Source organism: Alligator mississippiensis, chromosome 7 (assembly GCF_030867095.1).
Source record: "Alligator mississippiensis isolate rAllMis1 chromosome 7, rAllMis1, whole genome shotgun sequence".
NCBI classification, from domain to species: domain Eukaryota; kingdom Metazoa; phylum Chordata; order Crocodylia; family Alligatoridae; genus Alligator; species Alligator mississippiensis.
In genome coordinates, this window is record NC_081830.1 from 45,045,743 (window position 1) to 45,068,403 (window position 22,661).

The following is a 22,661-nucleotide window of genomic DNA, read 5'->3' on the forward strand; positions in this document are numbered from 1 at the left end:
GTTTATGCCTGGCTAGATGCCAACAAGGGGGGGGGGGGGGGAAAATCACCTAATGACTAAAATAGAAAAAAAAACCCCACTTTTGTCAGGCCAAAAAAAGCCAAAATGAAAACCAAACTTTATACCAGCCTCAGTGCTTCACTATCCCCAACCCTTATGTTGAATCTATTTTTCTTAGTTTCTGTTTCCAGTTACTGATTAACCAAATTTAAATATCTGTCTCTCACCCACACTCTGTAGCAAGCTATCATAACAAGTGTAAAAGCCTCAATATGTGAATCACCCCTTTTAAATTAAACCACCATGCAAATGCTACTGTTGCTATTTTTAGCATGTTTTCACCAGTGAAACAAATCCTATAACAGGTGAATCACACAACTACAGTCTGTTCAGCTTCCGAGAGCATATGCAGAATGCAAATTGACTGGCACCAACTTAACTTCACATTTTCCTTCTATTCTCCTCACATCTGTGTATTATTGTGACATCCTTTGCACAAGTGGTAGAAGACACTCTTTGTGACAACATAGCTACTTACTTTGGTGCCAATTCAGTAAAGTATTTAAGCATATGCTTAAATCAATGGGACTTAAGCACATCCTTAAGTGTTTTGTTGAATGAAAATGGTGCACTGAACAGGCCGTACAGGTTGACTAATGTCAGATAGGTCAATGTGTCAAGCAACATTTAAACGTTTCCAGTAACTGCTTTCAGTTAGTCCTTCTTTTTTGTTTAAATGGAAAAAAAACAGGCATGTTTTTCAGCTAGGAGGTGATAGGGGCTGTTCTGTATCTCCCTGACCCCCAAGAGAGCCTATCAGTGAACCAGTGCATGTACATAAAGCAGTCCTGGTTTAAAAGCCACAGGATGGAGTGATAATTGATAATCAAGGTCTCAGAGACTTTTTCATTCAAAAAAAATTTACAATGGAGAAAAATGCTTAATATTTTCACCACATTGAATCTAAAAGTATTCAGGTTTTCATTTATTCTTTTCCAGATGGGTCCAGATAAAGGGTTACCATATTTCCAGCTCCAAAAAAGAAGACACCTGTGCAGAGGGGGAGGGGGCACCTGTCCCCTCACCACCCCCTATGCCAACCACTTGTGCATGTGTGCACAGATGCATTTGGTCCCCGCTCCCCCAATTGCCCCAAGCAGCTCCTTGCAGGCTGGAAGGCTGCCACCCTCCAAGGGGAAACCTGCAGTGTCCTCCTTTAAAGAGGAAAATCCGCATTTTTCCCCACAGCAAATGGAAAACCCAGATCCCTGGTAAACATGCATGCCTGTCACAGGGAGAGAAAAACCAGGGAGATTCCTCGGGCCGCTAGGGGAACCCCAGGGCCAGGAGCTGGGGGTGGAACCGAGAAAAAAGGAAACTTACTCACCGCAAGAGCGGAGGAGGAGCAAGGATGGCAGGGAAAGCCCACGCCGGGCGCTGATCATGCCTTATGGCACCTGTGGCCAGCGGATGACGTCATTCGCAACCACCGGCCAGCGGAGGTAAAAGAGCCAGCGGTGAGATAGAGAGGGGGCGCGTAAGTGCTGGGAGGAAGCCTCGTCGGTGGTGTTAGCTTGGGGCACGAGACACCGGGAGCAACTGCACGCATAGACCGTGAGGGAGCAGTGGAGCCCGGCAGCGAGCCAGCGTCTCGAGCAAGGATTATACCTGCAGACAAGCCAGGAGGTGAAGCAGAAGGAGACCCCAGGGCGTGAGGAGGTCAACGGACCTGGGAAGACCCAGAGGGAGGACTGCTGCTGTGGCAAGACCCAGAGAGAGGGTTGCAGCTTGAGGAGGACCCAGAGAGAGGGCTGCAGGGTGGAGAAAACCCAGAGAGAGGGCAGCAGCTAGGCGGACACCCAGAGAGAGGGCAGCTCCATGGTGAAGACCCAGAGAGACGGCAATGGTTCTGCCGAGACCCGGAAAGAGGGCCACTGCCCACAAGGGATCCAGAGAGAGGGTCTCGCCAGGGGGATACTGAAGAAGGAGTAACGTTCAACCAGGATAGGTGGAGTGGGGGCCTAGAGCTGGACCCCATGGAGGTAGCTCAGTCAATAAGTGGAGGTGTAGAGGGGTTAGCCGTGTTCCCTGAGGAAGCCCAACAGGGGCAAGGTTATGCCTCTTGTGATATTTATTAAGTTTTTAAGTTGAATTGTGAAGGGAGTTCCGTTTGTTTTCCCCGTTTTAGAAGGGGCTGAGGTGGTATGTAGATATACCAAGGGAGTGAGAGGCAGGCGCGTTGTTAAGAATTTAAGGACGCGCACGGTCCGTCAAGGAAGCAACCAAGACTCGCCGGGCTGGGAAAAGGGCGAGGTGTAGGGGAGGTGGAGCCTCGCAGAAGACATCAATGAAGCAAGTGACCGACGAGGGTGGCCGTGTCGTACAGAGCCCCACCCACTGGAAGATTCGAAGTCATGGCAGGCGAGAAGGGGCAACCTGCGACGTGTGTGAAGACCTCCTGTAAGGTCACCTGCAATGGCAAGGCGAGTACCGGCAAGCACTCGGAGCAAGGAAGCCCGAGGTAAGATGTATGAGGCCCGGCGGGTACAAAGCCACTAGGGCAAGGCAGCAGTTCTAAGCAAAATCTTGGATGTTTGTCCATATTTCAAAGAACTGGCCAGACAACAATTGGAGGACACAAAAAGAGGACATATTCGGGAAAACCCTGACATATGGTAACCCTTCCCAGATACTAGAATTCAAGAAATCCTGGATGTGACTTTTCTGTTCTCCCCAGCTAAGAACTTTTCCATTTCTCCAACTGAAGTCAGGATGACACTATGAGGGGACTCGTCCAGTGTACAGATAAGCAAATAAGCAGTATGCAAAAGGACCTCATTCAGAACTCAGGTCTCTCAAGGCCTAGTTCTGTCAGAGACTTCAGCTGGAGCGGAACAGGTATATTATTGACCTAATTTTGCCTTCAAAATATAAGAGTTCACATCATCAGAAATTCCAAAGCACGCCAGGGGTTAATATGGTTACACATATCTTACCATACAACTGTGTGTCAATTATGCTTCTTACTGTCTAATTGCTGCTTTAGTCATCATGTTTATGCATCCCTACAGCTTAAATGATAATCTGCTGTACTTTTCTTAGTTACCATAAACAAACATTGCAAAGATGATCTGTCCTCCAACTTTTGGTTCTAGAGTAAGTTGGCCCTGCTAACTCTAAGCAAAACAACAACAGTCGCTCGAGAACAACTATGGATGATGGTAAAATTAAATGGAAGTTGCTTGATATTTAATAAAACATTATACTGTGTAGCAGTTACATTAGAATAATAGGATAGGTCAATAGAACCTGACAAAAGGTGTGTCACGGGCAGGGGTCCTCCAGGAGGGCTGTGATCTCCTTAAGGCCCCTTCCCCCATGCCAAGCCGATCCAAGGGCACCCTCCGATTCTCGCCTGCCACATCTTTGATGTTTATGTAAGTTTGGGAGGCTGCCTTACGCCCTCTTGGACACGGTTCGTTGGGTCCTCCGTCCCCGTGGTTTCCCGGACTCTCCGTGGGTCTCACTGTATGATGGGTGCTTCCCAGGCACCCTAGCCTTATGGGCTATGCGTGGCTCCAACCACCCCTTATACCACGCCCCAAGCCTCGCAGTTGGACTAGACGTTGTTCGGTCTCTCAGTCTACTCTCACGCCCCTCTCTCCGGGCCTTCTCTGTACTGCCGCCCTCTCTCCGGGACTCTCCGTGCCCACTCTGGGCTTTCTCAAGATTACCGCCCCTATCTTGGGGCTCTCTCTCTAATGCCGTTCCTTTCCTGGGGCTCTCTGTGCCGACACTGAGCCTTCTCTATAATGCTGCCCCTTTCCTAGGGCTCTCTGTGCCCACTCTGGGCCTTCTCTGTACTGCCGCCCCCTCTCTGGGGCTCTCGGGGCCCACCCTGAGCCTTCTCTGTACTGCCGCCCCCTCTCTGGGGCCTTCTCTGTACCGCCGCCCCCTCTCTGGGGCCTTCTGTGCCCACTCTGGGACTTCTCGGTCAAGCCGCCTGTCTCTCGGGCCCACCGCACCGCTACCCCCTTTCTCCGGGGCTCACCGCAATGCTACGCCTGTCTCCAAGGTTTACCGCAATGCTATGCCCTTCCTCAGGGGCTCGCCAGGCCCACACTGGGGCTTCTCAGTAGTGCCCCCTCTCTGGGGCTCGCCAGGCCCACACTGAGGCTTCTCAGTAGTGCCCCCTCTCTGGGGCTGGGGTCTATGCACCCCGTACGCCGCGCCCTTACTGGCGCTGGGGCCCCACACCACTGTGGGTCCCTATGAGTATGCTGCGCCCTCACTGGTGCTGGGGCCCCCAAACCACTGTGGGTCCCTATGAGGCCTCCTCCAACCCCTAATAGCCTCACCCAAACCACTGGTGTAATACATAACAACAACAACGCAAAACACAAGCCCCTAGGCTACAACTCAACCATAAGCGGCCTGGCTATAACAACGTTGCTCGGACCTTTTAGAACTGCCATCCTTTACTCTGCTTGAGGAGAACCTGCGGTTCTTGCATCTTAGCTCCAGGAGCTCCTCTCTGTCAGGCTGCTGGCAGGGAACTGCTAGCCTGGCCTCAGCCCCTGGGCTTTAAGAGGGCCAGGCCCTTCCCCTTCTGGTCAGCTGACCTCCTGGTTGCCCTGGGCAACCCACAGCTGTGCTCCTTATTCCCTGCCAGGGCTCTTTCCCTGGCAGTTTCCCCTTTCTAGGAGCAGGGCACCAAGGTGCCCTGCGACAAGGTGCTTTGTGCTTCTTAATGTAGATGTTAAGAATGGCTCTATGTGCCGATCCCTTCCCTGCACTTCAACCTCAGGGACACTTTCATAATTGTAATGTTGTTTTCCTGGTGCTGATTAGAGCACCTGAAATAGGCTTTTACGTTAGAGTTCTAAAGGAAATACTCCTGCCACATTCCAAACAACTAGCTTGAAATAAAACCTGTTGGAAATAAATTATTCTGGAGAAAGTATGACTAAATCCCACCTCCAGGAAGTTAATTCTTGGCCCTGACTTTCAAGTGTTTATACTTGGAGTGTGAAGTTCACTCCATTCTGAGATACACCTGTAGACATTACGTCTTGCAGACTGTCGGATGCAGCAGAAGCTGCTGTCATAATGCTCTTCAAGGGTTCCTCCCATCTTTTACCCTAAATGTGAACTTTTAATTCTCTCTTCTACCTACATTCTGTATTGACAAAGACAGCCCCCTGCCTAACCTTATAAATATTACTGAGTCATTGGCAGAACACAACTAACGCAACAAACAGAGCAAAGAATTTTTTTGTATGTAACATTACATAACTACACTAAGGCTGAGCCTGCTAAAACCAGGAATGCCTTTATAGTAATTATCTTATTCCGTACTACATTAATGCTTATTACATTCCAGATACAATGCTTAATTCAGTGTTTTATGGTTTTATGATTCTTGATGCTAAAAGTCCCAAATCATTTCTTTTTTTAATGCATACAAAAATAGTAATTCCTTCAAATTCCCAATATTTAAACCTCAAGTTTGCAAGCACATGAGGTACCTTATATTAGTGAAGATTCCTTACTGCATTCAGTGGTCTTTCCAAATCAAAATATGTTCTTTTTGTGTCAGGTCCGTGAATCTTGCTCTGTTCCAATTCATCCAATCTGTCCTTTTCATCTAGGTTGACTAGGCTTTTCCAAGATTTCATATCCACTTTTTCCCTTCACATTTTCCTATCTGATATATACTGTAATGCTATTAAAATGGAACTTTTATTGAAGTGCTAACTTAGGTTGATTTATTTCCACTGCATCTATCCAAGCTGGCCAGCTGAATCTGACCTTTTGAAAGGTATTTGGCAGAGATCTGCCATTTCTCAAGTTATTTTTTCCAATTTTTGTCAGTGTTATTTTTAACACTGGTACCGAATGATTTTTGTTATATCAAGAAAAGAGAATTTATTATACTCAAGCTGAAGTTCCTTAACCTAAAGGAAAGGATCTCCTAAAATGTATTAGGCAAACTAAGTATATACTTTAAAACCATATTGGTTTCTGGTTAGTGGCCAAATTTCCACTAGTACGTGGTACTGTGAAACAAGATCTGTTATGCAGAGCAGTTTTTCCTTGGTCAGGTAGGATTTTTTTTTTTTCTTAATTATAGAATTTTTCCAAAACTAGGAGAGTAACTAGAAGGTTGATGGGCTTACTGTAGCTATTCCATGATGGTGGTCATACTGCTGGGCTGGCAACTCTAATAAGTTAGCACATGCAGATAGAGTTGCCAATTCCCAAAGATTTCTATTAATCACTAATGGTTTTGCTGGTTCTGGTTGCTAGAGTAGAATCAGCAGAGTACTTCAAATACCTCCTTACAGTTGCTGCTAAATCAGCATTGCTGTTGAAGACTGGGCATGGCAGATGAGACACAGGAACAAAGAATATTATTCATGGAAAAAATTATTAGCCTTAAAGACAATTCCTATGACACATGTCTGAGCACATGACTACCTATTACAGTTTATGCTTAAATTATGAACTGGATTGAATAGCCACAACCTAATTTCATTAAGATCCCATGTGCTCCCACTTGCTCTGTATGGTATTTACATAGTGTTTAGTGTAAAAAAAAATCAAATTATACAGGTACAAACTAACAATAGATGAACCATTAAGATGTCCTTTAAGATGAATATTAAGATTTTTGGTTCCAGGAAGCACTCAGAAATAGCGCTACTTAGCCAAAAACACTCAGGGCCTAAGAGATGGCTGTCTAAGATTTCTTGTGTTCCCAGCATCTGATGAAAGCAAGCGGAGAAGTATACCAAAGCAAAATCTCATGATTGTGTAAGTGCAATTAGCTAAACCTCAGGTTCTGTTCACATTTGGGATGAAAGCTTGACTCAGTTGTTTTTCTCGGTTGTGTGAAGGTTGTGCAAAGTGGAACTGTTGCACAATTCTAACAGCAAAAGTACATGGTGCGATTAGGATGCTCTTTTCCTCCCTCTCTCCCCCACATCAAAAATATAAACAAGTACATATTCTATTAAATAATATTATAATGATCAATTAGTATCTGCTTAACCTTTATGCTATGCTTTGGAAAGAGGTGTTGACTTGAAATATACATGTCATATACATTTTAAAGAGCAGCAGGAATATTTGGCCCAGATCCTCCATTGGAATAACTTGGCAAAACACAATAGTAACTTTACCAAATAACACCAGCTACGGATTTGGGTTTTTGTGTTACAGCTGCTTTTTCAAGGTTTTGGGATATTTGGCATATATAAAAAACAAAGCTAAGCAATGCCAGATAGCTCAGGTTCACACAAAACCATTTAAACAGAACTGGTCAGTCTAGTTTACTTTCCAAGAGAAAGAAAACAAACCCAACAAGTCAATCTACTGAGATGTACAAGTACCTGATCTGTATGCTACTTTCTATTTTAGATGCAGAGGGCAACCGTAGATTGTATTCTTATCTGCCTCTCAAAAGGAACAATAGTCTTTCAGTCTTTTCAGTTGTCTCAGGTAATGTGAGAGCAGTCCTATGTACATTGTGTTAAACAGATGTTCTATAGAACGTACAAGGGCAAATGCTTTACCTGCATTCTGGAATAGTTTGTTCCATACATAAATAAATGCTGGCAAAACAACACGAGTCTCATACTAGAATGAGTACAAAATCCAACCATTTTGCTTGCATATTCTATTGCTAATGTACTAGAGTCAATTTATTATCAGTCTGGCCAACTAGGAGAGATGATCATAGGTTAAATTCTCTAGAGAAGAGACCACTTTCTTGCTTTTTGATTTTTGGAGACCAGTACAAGCTAACTGGGTGAGGCAACAGTTTTAAAAATTTTATTTGGTGAACAGAAAAAAATGAGAGTATAAAGTTATTCTATTCATAGATATTCTGCACTACCTAAAAAGGAGCCTCTGCTCTAGAAAAGCTATTACCCACTTTCAGGATTTAGTTTTTAAATCTTCCAAGGATGCTTGTTTTGTGAGATTTAGCAAAATTACTGTAACTCCTGATATCTTCCATGAGTTTAAAAAAAAAGAGAAAATGATTAAGACAAATGACAGAAAACAAATCTGACCATATGGACAATATCCAACATGCTGCAGAAATGGGAATTTGAGGGAATTGCATACTTCAGATTCATATAAATATAAGAGAACATAATTTGACCCAGGGATCCTGGTGACTGTTAATTGCATCAATGAGTTATAAACAAACCAACAACCCTGCAAACTTGCAATCCCCCTTCTGTTGGCTAGGGACAGAAATTACACATAAACCAGGTGCATAAGCGATCAGAAACCAGTTCAAATCTGTAACACAACAGAAGTGCACATAAACTGCTTTCAAAATGACTGAACTGGTTTAAGATAAACCTGGACAGATGTAGTATCAGATTTAACTGATTTAGCTTAAATCAGTTCATTCAACTTTTGTCCCAGATCCCCTCCAGATCCAAGCTGTCTGCTCCAGCTAAGCAAAGAGGCATGCTCCAGGGCTCCTCCACCCCTGGCTTCTGGCCTGGGTCACTGCAGGCATGTGACTGCATTTCCAGGATCAAAATGTCTGTTCAATATCAGTTCAATCTATGCAATTTAGACTAACCTGCAAAGATTGAACTGATTCAGCCTTGGGCTTTTTGATTGTCTGTACTCAGCTGTTAAAAACAGACTCTCTTTTTCTACAGGAACTCAAAGTTATTCATCATAATTTCTCTCCCAGGACAGGAAATCCCTACAAGACAGGTAATCCCTACAGCTATACTGCATGCAAAAGTGGGATTTCAGTTTTCTCACTTCGCTAGGTGAAGGCTGGACAAAAATAACCCAGTAAAATGTGGCTGAAAATCTTCAGAAAAAACAAGAGATTTTAGAAGAAAGGAAGCACTGTCAAAACCATTTCAGGCAGTTCTAAGAAAGTTCAACATGATATCAAAATAGGCTCAGAGCCCAAAGCTCTCAGCAGGAAGCCTACATCATTTCAGTTGCAGGTTGAAGGAAATTCATTCTACATATCATCTAGGCCAGGGGTTCCCAAAGTTTTTATGCTGTGGCCCGGCAAAATCTGGCCTGGAAGTGGCCACAGCCTAGCAAACTGCAGCCCAGCAGTCACAGTCGACCACAGCCAGAATTTCCAGGGAAAGACGGGTAAGGATACCCCTATCCCCGAGTCGGGGCAGGGGGGAGGGGGAAACTCTGCACTGCCACAGGCCCTGCAGAAGGAACTGCAGCCTCTCTGACCGGCTCTGGGGAGGCCATGGTTTGCCGGTCTGTGGCCACTTCCGGTAAGGCAGCTGGCCATGCTGTGGACTGGCAGCCAATGAGCTGCAGCCTGGTACTGGGCCACAGCCTGGGGATTGAGAATCCCTGCTCTAGGAAACAGTCAAAGTTTGGAGGTTGCCTGAATGATTTCAGACATTATCTATACTCAAGAAGAAAGTTCAGTCATTGTCTGATGTCACCCAACTGCTTTCTGTAATCTCTTTGTTCAGCATAATTGTTATTCTAAGGAAAGTTTATACACTATATTATTTGTTGAGACCACAGGTCACAGAGAGGGTATATAAATGAAGGGGTACTAGAGGTTCATAAATTTATTTGCATACTAAGTTTCCTTTAGATTCACTTCACACAAGGGATGGATATATAAGTCTGTGCACTACTCTAATTGTGTGAGTATATGAAAATTAGTGAACATAGATGTTTACTTCCATATCCTCATATTTCCCTGGGTTAAAAGGACTGGAGAAGGCAGAGAGAGTGGAACCATGTCATTGCTTTTTCAAGGGCATACTACTGATGCTCTGCATTTTAGGATCTGAAGCTATGTTTCAATTTGGTTTAGGATAAATAATGTTTTCCATCCCAGGGTACTTCAAACTAAACAAATCTATCTGTATGAAAAGCAGGCTGAAGAGTTTGCTGGAACTAAAAATAAAATTCAGCCCCAAAGTAACACCAAGTGAAGAAGATTCCAACACCAGTTATTTGCTTACAGAAAATTCTCAAGTCACTGAAAACAAGCAATGATAGCATCACGATGGAAAGTACGTTTCAACTGGATGCCTAAGGATCATGCCACAAATACATTATTTTTTTCACCAGGTGTAAGTTAGTGGTTTATACTTGTATAGTTTTAGAGGCCTCTTAAATTTTTAACTGAAGTTATTAATTAATGTATTGCCACTATGTTTATTTCCCTCCCCCAGTAATTTTCTGATGTACCCATTTCACAAAATGTTTGTCTACTGCAGTGGTTCCCAACCCTTTTTTGCTGTGACCCGCTGCTGGGAGTGGAGTGTGGCAGTGGCAGCGGCAGCCCGGTGGCGGGGCTCATCCCAGCATGCAGTGTGGCTCATCCTTTGTGTATGTTGGCATTGCCCCTGTGACCTTCATTTGGGTCGTGACCTGAGGTTGGGAGCTACTCGTCTATTGAGATGATAAACTAGGAGGTAGTTTTTATAGCCCCATGCAAAAGGCTCACACTTGGGCATGACCTCTTCCTTGGTTGGATTCTGGTTTTAGGCAAGAAATGGGCATACTTTTCCCCATAGGGGACGTGTAAAGGAGGCACAGGGGGAGTGGGGGTTATGTCAGAGTCAAGAGTCACCTAAGTAGAGGAGGATGTATAGAGATCAGGGGAATGATTTGTGCATAAAGATGCAGGCCAGATCTTCAAAGACTAACTTCATTCTGACACCTGCCTCTGTGATTCTGGCTGCCTCTCTACATATTAAATAAGACAACAGAGCAAGTGAAATTGTTTTCCTCTTCTCTCCCACTCCCCCACCCCACCATGAAAAATAAAAACTAAGTATGTTGAAAACATGGAAGCAATGGTATGGAAGCAATGCATTTTACCCTGCAAGACTGGTTATAGGAATCGCTACACAATTTATGCCAAGCTACTGAAAATGATTAATGGCTTATAAATAACTTTCCCACAGCTATTGCAATGCCTGTGTTGTTTTTACTAATTACAGTAAAATATTCAAAGTAATATTTAAAATATATATTTTATATATATGTAAAGAAAATGTTCAGAACTGCCTTATTTTGGTAGAGCCTCTGCTAAGGAAAACATTTTTTAAAGTGTTGACTTGATGAATGGTGTTCATTTTGTGGTCCATACCTGTAGTTTGGGAACCACTATCATGTTGCTGAAGATGACACAGTGAAAGTTACATGCGTTTCTGACCAGCCTACTTGATGTTGATTCTTCAGCCATATCATGATCCTGATTTTCAGCAGTCTTGAGCACATACAATTCCAAAATGCAGTGAGTCAATAGGAGCTGCAGGAACTTAGCAGCTGTGAAAACATAATTTAGCTGCTTTGAAAATACTAATGAAAAACTAGCTACATTTCTCAATGAATTCTTTCCTTCTCTTGATATATAAAGGAAACAATGGGCAATAGGCAGCATGTCTTAACCAGTGCTCAAACATCTGCATGGACGCAAAAGTGCAAGAGGGAGGAGGAGGAAGTGGAGAATAAGGTAGAGGAAAAGATGGAAATGGGGGAGGTTAGAAGGCTATTTATATTGTTACAATATAATGTTCCACCCTGTTGAGAGAGATGTGACTGACTGAAACATGGGCACACTTTAACTACCATATAGGATCAGATCTGAGGTCCATTTCAATTTAGTAACCTGTTTCCAACATTGTTGAATAATAATAGGCATGAACACCCTAAACATCTGGTGTTGAACAATCTTAATGAGGACTCATTAAAATCCACTCTGGAACTTCCTTTTTCTTAAAGTAATACTAAATAAAAGAGAATATATATATCTATAAGATATGTACAGCATTCTAGATCAAGATGACACTTTCTTTTGTAAAAGATCCACCCAGGAATGAAACCTGACATAATTTATAATATCTCAGCCCATATTATCTTAGTTTTCAAAAATGTACTTGGACATATGTATAACTGTGCAAACCTCCCCCCTCCCCTTAATATTCATTTTTTATTAGCCTTTGAACTAGGCTACCAGTATGCTGCCAATGCTAAAATCTAAAAATGCATGGAAAAGGCCAGTATGACATATGTATACCCAATGGGGTGAAATATTACAGGCCACACAGGCCTCCTACTCCAAAGTAAGAAGAACCATGGCAGGATGACAATTCAGGAAGCATTTCCTTAATGAGTCTTTTATGGGCTCAGAAAGAGGCAAGAACCTTGTTAGCATTCGCTTCCAATGCTAATGAATGGCAGGTTCTTCCTGGTCCCTGACTAACACTGGTCAAAAAGTTTCTATCAACACTTTTTTTCTATAGAAATTTGGAGTTTCAACAAAACAAAAACGTTGATTAAAATCACCTATTTCCCCTGTAAGATGTCAACTTCTTGCATTAAAAAAATGTCACACCACCAAAAGTGAGCAGTTCTTGTTTCCAGACTAAAAGCAAACATTTCCACCTAACCCCAATGTATGCTGATTTGGAAACGTCACTGCAGTACCCCATGGGCAGTTTAGTTTGGTTGCCCCATACCCTAGTTCTTCTCATTAGTCAGGTTCCCCTAATCAAACTAGATCTCCCATGATAAGGGAGCTGCCAAAATCATGGTGGAAGTGGGCTGCAGGGCAGCTCCTTGAATCTTGCAGGTTCCCCCCACGCACTCCTCCCACCAGTTGGTAGAGGGGCCCCACCACTTGCTCCTGATTAGTAGGGAGCTAAAACTGTGGTTTTAAATATGGCTCCATTTTTGCCTCATGGCCAGTCAGCAACAAGCAGGAGGGCCACCAGGGCCCCTCAGGCAATTAGCAATGGTGGGAGGGGAGTGGGGTGCACAGGAGAACCTGCAAGTTTAAAGGAGCTGCTGTGCAGCCCACTTCTGCTGTGATTTTGGTAGGTCCCTACCCATGATGCAACATATCAATTCTCCAAGAGGGGAGGCTGTAAGACATCATGGGAGATGAAGTCCTGCTAAGGAGCCAAGTCCATAAAGGAATCAAAATTTGGGGCTCATTATAGATTTTCTTCACTAGAAAGTCAGAAGTCTCCACGGAAATTCTGAAAAAAAAAAGTTTTGTTTTCAAACTTTTCTGAAGAACAATGCACATTTTCCAAACAGCTCTACTCCTGACAACTTTCTTCCCTTGCAGGGGCCCTAGAGACTACTCCAGCTAAAAGCAGAGCTTCTCTTCACGAGGACAGAAAGGAAGTATAGCAATAGGGACAGTCAATAAGTTGTCAAAAAAAATCCACTTAGGTTGAAGGTACATAGGAATTGCAAGGAGCTGATCTGCCCCATTTCTACTTCCTTTTCCCATGACATGTCTTTGGCTTATTGGCCTTTGTACCTGCTGGTTTGAATCTCACTTGTGATGTTCACCTAATATTACTGTCTAGATGGCACCAAACTTAATGAGGAACACAGCAAACTTTCCTGACAATAATAAGAACTAGCACATTGCTTTTTTGCATATGTATTTAAAGTACTGTGATATTACCATGCACAAAACTTGGCAATGCATAACCAAGTTGTACCATTTAAAGTTACATGAGTTTAATGAGGTAGGGTATAATGTGGGCAAGAAATTAATTCAGATACATACACATATATCTGTGAAAGCTAAACTAATTGAAGTAGCTTTTAGTATGCTATACCTCAATAAAAGCAGTCCAAAAAATAAAAACATCTAGCCCAGTGGTGCCCAACCTTTTTGCACTGCAGGCTGGATGGGCAGTGCCAATTCTGTCTACAGGCTGGATCCAGCTGGTGGTCCCAATCTGGCACCTGAAGTGGTCATGGCGGGCACAATCCAGCCATGCAGAAAAGTGTGGGGGCAGACTGGCACCAACATGGCCCTTCAAGGAACTTGAAGGAAGCGAGTGCGACTTGGCTTTAACCTGGCCCCACGGGGGGAGGAGGGGGAGGCAGACCCCACACCCAGGCCCCATGGGGGAAGAGGATGCGCACAGGGCTTAGGGAATTTGGCAGCAGGGGAGGGTAGCCATATTAATGGCAACTGCTCCCCTGCCACCAAATTTCTGGACCAGTGTGGATCCCCACAGGCCAGGTCAGATGGCTCCACAGGCTGCATTTGGTCTGCAGGCTGAAGGTTGAGCACCACTCTTCTAGCCCATTAGGGCTAGGGACATTCAAAAAGCCTGAGCCTGAATTGATTCAATCTTCTCAGGTTAGTCTAGCCTGCAGAGAGTGAACTGGTTTGCAAGTGGATAGAATTTGGCACATGCCTGCAGTGTCTCAAGCCAGAAGTCTGGGGGCACTACAGCAGCCCTCCCTTCCACAGGGAAGTTGAGCAGAGGAGGGCATGGCCAGGTCCCAGCAGGCCCGCCCCAGTGGCTCCCTGACAGCCGGGAGCAATCTGGGCACACAGGGCTGCCTTTCCCTAGAGGGGAACTCTTCCCCCTCCTCCCTCTCCCATACTGCTGTGGGCCCAGGAGAGGGGCCCTTTTTGGTGCTGAGGGGCTCTTCTCTCTCCTCCTCCCCTGCTGTCACCATGGGGTGGGGAGGAGGGCTCTATGAGGCTACCTTGCCCCAGAGGGGGACTCTTCCCCCTGTTTCTCTCCCATTGCTATGGGGTGGGGAGGGGATAGAGGCAGCCATCACCACACCAGGGGTGATGAGCACAGCCCCACACTGCCTGGTTGCTTCCATCCCCCAGGATCTGCACTGCATGCCTGCAGCTCTGCACTCACAGAGGGGAAGGTTCACACTGGACTTCGCCTGAAAGCAGGGGGAAGGGTTCCCTCCCCTCCCAGCAGAGTGCGGAGACTGCAGCTAGGAGTGGGGGGAGACAGCAGGCTCCGGGTCAGGCCTTCCCCTGCTGCGAGTGCTGGAGCTACAGGGGTGGGGAGCAAAGCCTCAGGGATAAGGAAGGCTCTGCTCCCTCCTCTGCGCAGTGCTGGCCAGAGCCGTACCTGCATCAGGCATGAGCGCTTTGACCTCCCCACCTGCTGCTGTCAGGTAGTGGGGGCTGCACACCATGGGGGTAGTGTGTGGGGGTCCCTACACCCTGCACCTTCACCCCACACACCCATACCCTGCCCAGCTGAGCTCCAGGATCCCACTTCCACTCTGGGGGGAGGAGAAGGGGAAAGAGTTCCTCCCAGCATGGAACAGAGCCTCCCCCTGCCCCCCACCCCGACTCTGAGGCTGGGCAGCATCGCATGGAGCCCCCCACTCCCAGCCCAGGGCAGCGAGTGGGGGTAAGGGGAGGAGGAGGAAGAGTCCCCATCCAGCACCTCACAGAGTCCTCCTTCCCACCCTGTGGGACAACCAACCCAGCATGGCCCTGTTAAGGTGAAGGGTGCAGGGAGAAGGGTTAATTCCTCCCTCCGTCTCTTCCCTAGAGCCTGGGTCTACCAGCTCCAGGGGCCACTGCTGCAGCCCCCTCCCCTCTGCTCCCCAGCAGACAGGCTGACCCTGGGTGCAGTGGGGGAAGGAGGGAAGAATTAACACCCTCCCTGCCCACTGCCTTAACAGGGCCATGCTGGCTGGTCCCTCCACTAGGGCCAGTCCCTGCTCCCGCTAAAGAGCGGAGTAGAGGGGCCAGCTCTGCTGTGGTTCAGAGAGCCCCACCCACCCAAAAGAGCATGCCAGGGTGCTGGGGGAGTCTGATTTAACTTAAACTAGCAAGGGGTCTGGGACAGGCATTGCATAAACTAGTTTGAGCCAAATCAGTTAAGCCTGATACTACATCCAACCAGGTTGATCTCAAACCGGTTTCAGCCATTTTGAAACTGGTTTATGTGAACTAAATGTCTGTTCTGTTACAGGTTTAAACCAGTTTATGTGTAATGCCCATCTCTAGCCTAGGAGTCTAGCCTGCTGGGTAAACTGACTGACTGCATGGCTGCTATAATCAGGAGTGAAAAGTTTAAATAGGAAAGAAACACAGAGATTAATTGTATCTAGAGCAAAGACTGGTTAAGTGACAGAAGATAAACAAGTAACATGCTTTCAAAGAAAGCAAAGGTTACTTTAGGACAATGCACATAGAAGATTTTAAAAAAGAGATACAGCTAGGGGAAACGGAGATGTTGATTAAAGGAATGTTGTTGATGAAGGGAATGAACAGGAGATTCTCTTCTCATAACCCCCCACCTGGCCTAGACCACACTGGTTATGGGGGCAAACTGACAAAAAAAGTGGTAGTAACTTCAAACAAGTTGTCAGGCTCACTTGGCCACACCCAGGCAGCAGCAGGAGCTCCTCGACTGAAAGCAACAACTTGATAGCTTTCCTCCCTGATGCTTTCCCCTCCTTCTCCCCGACTTAGACATTGGTCCATTGAGTGGCACCCTCTTGGGGAGTTTCACTCCTTCTTAGTAGGAGCTCTCATAGCTTCCTGGACCTGTACTGTAACATCTCCAAACGCACCAGGGAAGCTTCTGGGGTAGAGTCACATCTCTGGAAATGTGCCAGGAGCTGCTTCCCCTAACTGATTGCTAATGGAGCCCAGACAATAAGAGAACTCAGGGAATCTTTTACTTAAAGGACTCAAACCCATCAGCTATTAAGTACTTAATGGCCTACCCAGATAGGGTAAATAGCCTAAATTATCTCCAGCATCAACAAATAATTCAAATAGAGTAAGATTAATGTTTAGCAAAACAGCACTTTACCAGACATTTTCTTTTGAGTGCCAATAGCAAAGTTCATCTCCTTTCATCTGCTTTCATCTGAAACTTTGTTATTGCAGACACAGGCTCCCCTAGCACAATAAACTCATTTCCACTTGATTGCAAGCCTAGCTTCTCCCCGCCCATATATTTCCTAACAAAGTAGTGCTTTTCTCTCTCAGTTTAACCACACAATCCACAGCTAAAAATCAGGTAATGCTGGAACTTCAGAAAACAAAGCAACAAGAGGTGAGGAGACAGTTTCCTGGTTCACTGATGTAACACTTGGGAGAGAGATATGTATTTTTTTCTGACAGGCTATTTTACTTTTAAGGGAAAAATAATAAGAAAAAACCATTGTTCCTACCCTTGCTCAGGTCCGTGGATCAGAGCCTCTAGGAAAGTGGGACGTGGCTTCTCCTCAGTTGTACTCTGGCCAGGTTTGCACAAACATACACGGAACTCCACTTATCAGCACAGCTGGCGTTTCACTCCTTCCTTCTCAGCCCTGCTCCCAGCACACCCACTGCTCTCCCAGGCTTGATGACTTCACTCTCCCACCTTGTGTCAATCCAAGCACAGGCCGAGCGAGGAAGGAGGGAGGAAGGGGGCTCCTTCCCTTTCAGATTCCTGCCAAGTGGACAAATGAAATTAATTACAATTTGAGCCCTGGTTGATACGGATTATTTCTGTCAGCCTTCAGAAACCACCAAAAAAGGGATCTGGCAGTGACTAGCTGCGTGCAAGAGAAGCTCCTCCTCTGGAGAGGCAGGGGGAGGGTGTTGCAAAGGTAGAGTGACTGTACACATGGACTTCCTGCTAGCATTAATACGAAACTAGGGGTGTTGAAATAATATTTGTAGCTCTGTTGTGTACAAACACAGGCACATGCACAGACCTGAGCATGCGACAGCTAAAATACAGCTTTTTAAAAACTTAAATTCCTTTTTTAAACAAAGGCAGATAAGGTTCATTGGGTAAATTTGATCTCTTTTGTTAGACCAAATAGTTGGAAAAATTCTTCTTTGCAAGCTTTCGGGTATAAATACCCTTCGTCAGGCTGAGGAAGCATCTGAAGTTGGTGTGTGCATTTCTTTAAACAAATACAGTAATTCCTATGGCCCTCACATTAAAATCTTATTAAAATATACCAGGTAATTCTCCTCTGCAGAGTGAATACAAGACTTTCATTCACGCCAAAGCTTCTGCTGACAAAGCAACCATGTAATGGTGCTACAGTTACATTCGAGGAGACCTTTTCATGTCAGTTTTTTGTTAACTTTCAACATTTCTGAAATATTACCCTCAGCCCAATGTTATGTGCACACATATGCTTATTGCCAACTGACAGTGACCTCTTGGGGAAGTTCAATAATATATATAATAGCAACTGCTTCAAATATGCAAGGAAGGTAAGTTACAGCTGCCATTAGAACCACAACCAAAATAAGCTAAGGAAACTTAAAAGTAAAGTTTTCAGCCACAATATTGTATTACCCTGGAATCATATTACACACTACCAAGCCATTTCCAGTTCCTTCTTGCCCTCCTTCTTTCATATAAAAAAATTAAAATTATAATAAACTCTCTGACTCCTCACTGAGCACTTAGTTTCATAGTTGGTAGAGTCAGAAGGGACCTGAGCAGATCATCAATTCCGACCCCCTGCCATGACAGGAACAAGTACTGGGGTCAAACAACCCCAGCAAGGTGTTCGTCTCACCTCCTCTTAAAGACCCCCAGGGTAGGAGCCAGCACCACTTCTCTTGGAAGTTGGTTCCAGGTCCTAGCTGCCCTGACAGTGAAGTAGCACCTCCTGATGTCTAGTCTGAATCTAACCTCTGCCAGCTTGTGACCATTATTTCTAGTCACTCCTGGTAGTGCTCAGGGGAACAGGGACTCCCCCAATGCCTGCTGTTCCCCTCTGACTAGTCTGTAACAGGCCACTAGATTCCCCCTCAGCCTTCTCTTGTGGAGGCTGAACAGGTTCAGGTCCCCTAGCCTCTCCTCGTAGGGCCTGCCCTGCTGACCCCTGATCATGAGGGTAGCCCTCCTCTGAACCCTCTCAATGCTGTCCACATCCCTCCTGAAGTGCAGTGCCCAGAACTGGACACAGCACTCCAACTGCAGCCTAACCAGTGCTGCATAGAGGGGGAGGATCACCTCCTTGGACCTGCTTGAGATGCATCTGTGGATGCATCTCAAGCATCCACAAACTTCTCCCTTCCAAATGAGCTGCGCTGCAAGGATTGGGCCACATGAAATTCTGAAAACACTGGAAATTCAGATGAGGCCTAGCCAATAGATGGCACTATTTTACTAGGAAGAAACAGCAACATTGCCAGTGTAGCACCAAGAGAGATGTGGAAGGGCAGTGTTGGGCAGCTGATTTGCAAAAACAGAACCTGAGTGGAATTCAGCACTAGTTTTTGGCTCTCAAAGAGATCCCAACCATCTCAGATATTTCACCCCACCCAAATCTTTGACCTGGTTTCAAGAAAAACTTCCTTCCCTCCCATCGAGAGCCTGGCAACTTGAGCCAGATCTTAAACTCTTGCCTAGTAGAAAGGCCCCAGCCACAAGTCTTCTCTAGGCTACCAAGTTGACTGACACACCATCTCCTTCCGACAGTACCTATCTTCACTCTCAAAACTATGCATGCACCCAGCAAATCCAGCATGCACTGAACCTCTTAAATCAGTGATCCCAGACAACAATCAACTCATTCTCACCTACCACAACACTCCTATATGCTATCCCACACCCTGTAACTCACCATCACTAGCCTGACAGCTAGGTTTTGAGCCACTGCTTGAGAAAAGATGCATTGGTCAAATGCATGTATGTAAAAGTTTTAAGATTATTTGCAAAATATTTCCAGACAAGCAAATTAGCTCAGTAAATTCACATTAATTGTCACATAGACAATAAATTTGGTCTCAGGAAGCAAGAGACACAAGTCATCCACTACAGCTTGATAGAGGGCTGTTTTGTGGCCAGTCTAACCATTGGCCTGACCACCTGTCTAGGGCAGCCAACCCACCTGCCTCTCCTGCCACACCTTTGATGTAACCGAAATAGATGCTTATAAGGTGGGGGCTGCCCATTTAATGCCCAATGCCAAGGGCGTAATATACGTCTCTGTACTACCCCTACACACTGTCCCATGCCTCACAGATGGCATCACTATGTGGCTGTTGCCCCACGCTGGGCCCCATTACATTCCAGTCTGTCATGTTGGACCCCAACCTGGGTTCCTCCTAATCAGGTGGCCTAATCTCCACCATCTTGCAGGACTGCAAACTCCCTAGAACCCTTTCCATCTCAGCAGTGGCCCCCTCTGGGACCTTTGGCCACACAGGCCCTGGCTTCACCTGTAGGCCAGTTGGAACTCCAGGCCCCTGGCTCTGAGCATCCCTCGTGGCCCTTTGACTGTTCTGGTCCTGGCCCCAGCATTGACCAATCAAGGGTTTCCTGGCTAGGTTCCTGAGCAGTTAGCCCTCTCTCTCATACAGGTCCGTCCTCTTGGGTCCCTCCAAACACAGCTTACTCAATCTCTAAGGCCAGCCTATGTACAGTCCTTCATCCCTGCCCATGCAGACCCTACTCTATACAGCCTACTCACACCAGGGCTACTAGGCCTTACACCCGTTGGGCCTCAGGCCCCTGATGACATGCCTGGACCCCTCATCTGTCCCTTCTACAGGGTAACCCACCAGGTCATGGGGGCTGAGGCTATACAGAGCCCCATCCTCACCTTTCACTGGGGAAGCACAGATGTGGCATTTCCTAGTGACCACCCTGCCACAGGCAGTCCCACCACAGGCTGTATTTTTAGGTCATTCCCCAGGACCAGGAACCTCTTCCACTCCCATACTTCCTATCCTTGACCTCCAGGGATTCTGGAAGCAGTAGCTCCAGCTGGTGATGTTATCACCTTAGCTCCCTGCAGCAACTGCCTGCTTAGGTCTGAGGACCTGGGTTTATACTGAGGCTGCCCAGCCTCATCCTCCAATCCAGGATTCTTCTTGCAGTCATGTGACTGCCTCGTTAAGCCTCACCACACCTGCCAGCTGCTCCACAGCCTGCTCAAACATCTTAAAGTGGCAGGCACCAAAGGTGCCCTGCAACAGTTGGATGATGGAATGATCCCACATAGCAGCCCCCACTGAGACCACCAGTTCTGGGAATGATGTCTACCACTGGGACCTACAGGCATATGCAGAACCAGCTTCTAATACAGGCATACATTAAAAAGTAACACCCATAGCAGTAGACTTAGGAAGGCCCTCTGGATTGCCTTGGGTGGATCAAGGTAGAAACTGAAGTTTCTCTTCAACTGCACTTTTTACAGTATTTATTTATTTTTTCTTGGAACTTCTTTTTTTTAACAAGTCTTGCAATTTTTCCAGTTTATCTGATGTATTTTTGGAGTCTGTGTCATGAATTTTTGAATGTGCAAGGTTGGCACTATGGCACAACATCTAACACTACATACAGAGGGAGTTATACTGGACTAGGACAAATCAAACAAAAGAAAAACATCAGTAGTGGAGTTTTCAAAACAGAAGAACCTACCAGGAGCTTTCCTTTTACAGCTCATCTCCACAGGGGTCACTTTGTAGTATTCTTAAAGTCAGGACTTTCCCTTCCCCCTCTCCTTAGAAGTCTGCAGCAACCCCTGTGAGAAAGGGCGGTACTAAGTCCTTTTCAAAATGAGCAAAAAAACCCAAATATCTTTCCTACCACTCCTCAACTCACCAAGTTCTGTTGGTCTCACTGACAAAGTAGGGTGTATGCCAGCCCATTTTCCCTGCATCCTTGCTTTGTCTAAGACAGCTAGTCTTCAAGGATCTATATTCCTCATTAGTGAGGGACTACAAATAGAGTTCCAGCCTATCCATGTAATTCCCCACCTTGAGCTATAAAAATATGACTAAAAATATCAAACATAAATGGCTTCTTCCAGAGTTTCTTAAGGACTTTGTTCCCTGTTTTATAGCTGTGCTCTCAAAGGAAAGCCCCAAAAGCTTATCTTAGCTTTATTAAATATCAAGTACAAATCTAAAAAATCTAAAACCAGGCACTTACATTAGGGAAAATAAATTAATCAATCTATTGAAAACTGATAGTGGCTGAGGGAAACAATGGGGACAATGTGAAAACTAGATGGTATCAAACAATCTGCTCACTAGATTTTGAACGTGGTATTCTCCATTCTCTTCAGTGCCAAAAATACTAGCAATAAGGCTAAATTTGAACTGTGCAAGTATTCAGGGATTGTCTGTGATGGCACTTACCAAATGACCTTCTCAGAGTTTATAAATTAAATTGCCCCTTATTGACACACATTTTCTCTTCTATACCCCAGTGTAAATTGGGACCATCAATGGAGCTACAGAAGTCAAATGACAAGCCAGAAGAACAGTCTGATGAATAAAACACTTCACTGGGACCCTAGAGATCTGGGTTTGGTTCTCACCTTGAGAGTGTTTGAGGAAGTCACTTTATCTATACCTCAGTTCTTCATTGATAAAATGAGGAAAATACTTCCTTTCCTCTTATCCTTTCTAGTTAAGGCTGTAGGCTCTCAGGGGCCCACTATCCCCACATGAGCAGTGCCAAATACAGCAGGCTCTAATCTTGCCTGGAGCCTGTTGGCACTGTAATAATACAAATAATAAATATTAAATTGCTGTAAAGGAGACAAGAACTAGACACAGTAAGTTTCTTACCCTTAAGGCAATGAAGCAAACCTTTGGAATGTGACTCAGTACAGTGTTGTTTTTCATCCTATAGATAGCTTGTCTGTTTGTCCCATCTTTCATACTGTACCTAGGCATCATTTCATTTAGCATTCAGCAAATCCTGATTTAATCTTATCTGTCTCTCACCATTTCCAAGTTTCTTTTGTATCCTTCTCTTATCTAATGCCAGGTTTTTTTCTTCCTCTTTCTTTTTCCTTCCTCTTTTTGCTTTCATCTCATACTCTCCTCTTGGAATGTTAACCAGGGTGGTTTTATTTGAAGGGATATTTAGTGAAAAAGATGGGTCTTG

General features: G+C 45.3%; 1 protein-coding gene across 5 annotated transcripts in view; it reads right to left on the reverse strand.

Moving 5' to 3' along the window:
* The window catches only part of PIK3CB (phosphatidylinositol-4,5-bisphosphate 3-kinase catalytic subunit beta), a 171,114-nt gene extending 153,762 nt beyond the window's left edge, over positions 1 to 17,352 (reverse strand). For 3 of the 5 annotated variants that reach the window (XM_014602894.3, XM_019478733.2, XM_059730924.1), the window contains exon 1: positions 16,972 to 17,351. The gene's annotated coding sequence lies outside the window, so the exon portion shown is untranslated. Of the gene's footprint in view, positions 1 to 11,131; positions 11,311 to 16,971 lie in introns of all 5 variants that reach the window. The other 2 variants (XM_019478731.2, XR_002087481.2) reach the window with 2 other exon arrangements.
* Positions 17,353 to 22,661: the final 5,309 nt, after the last annotated feature.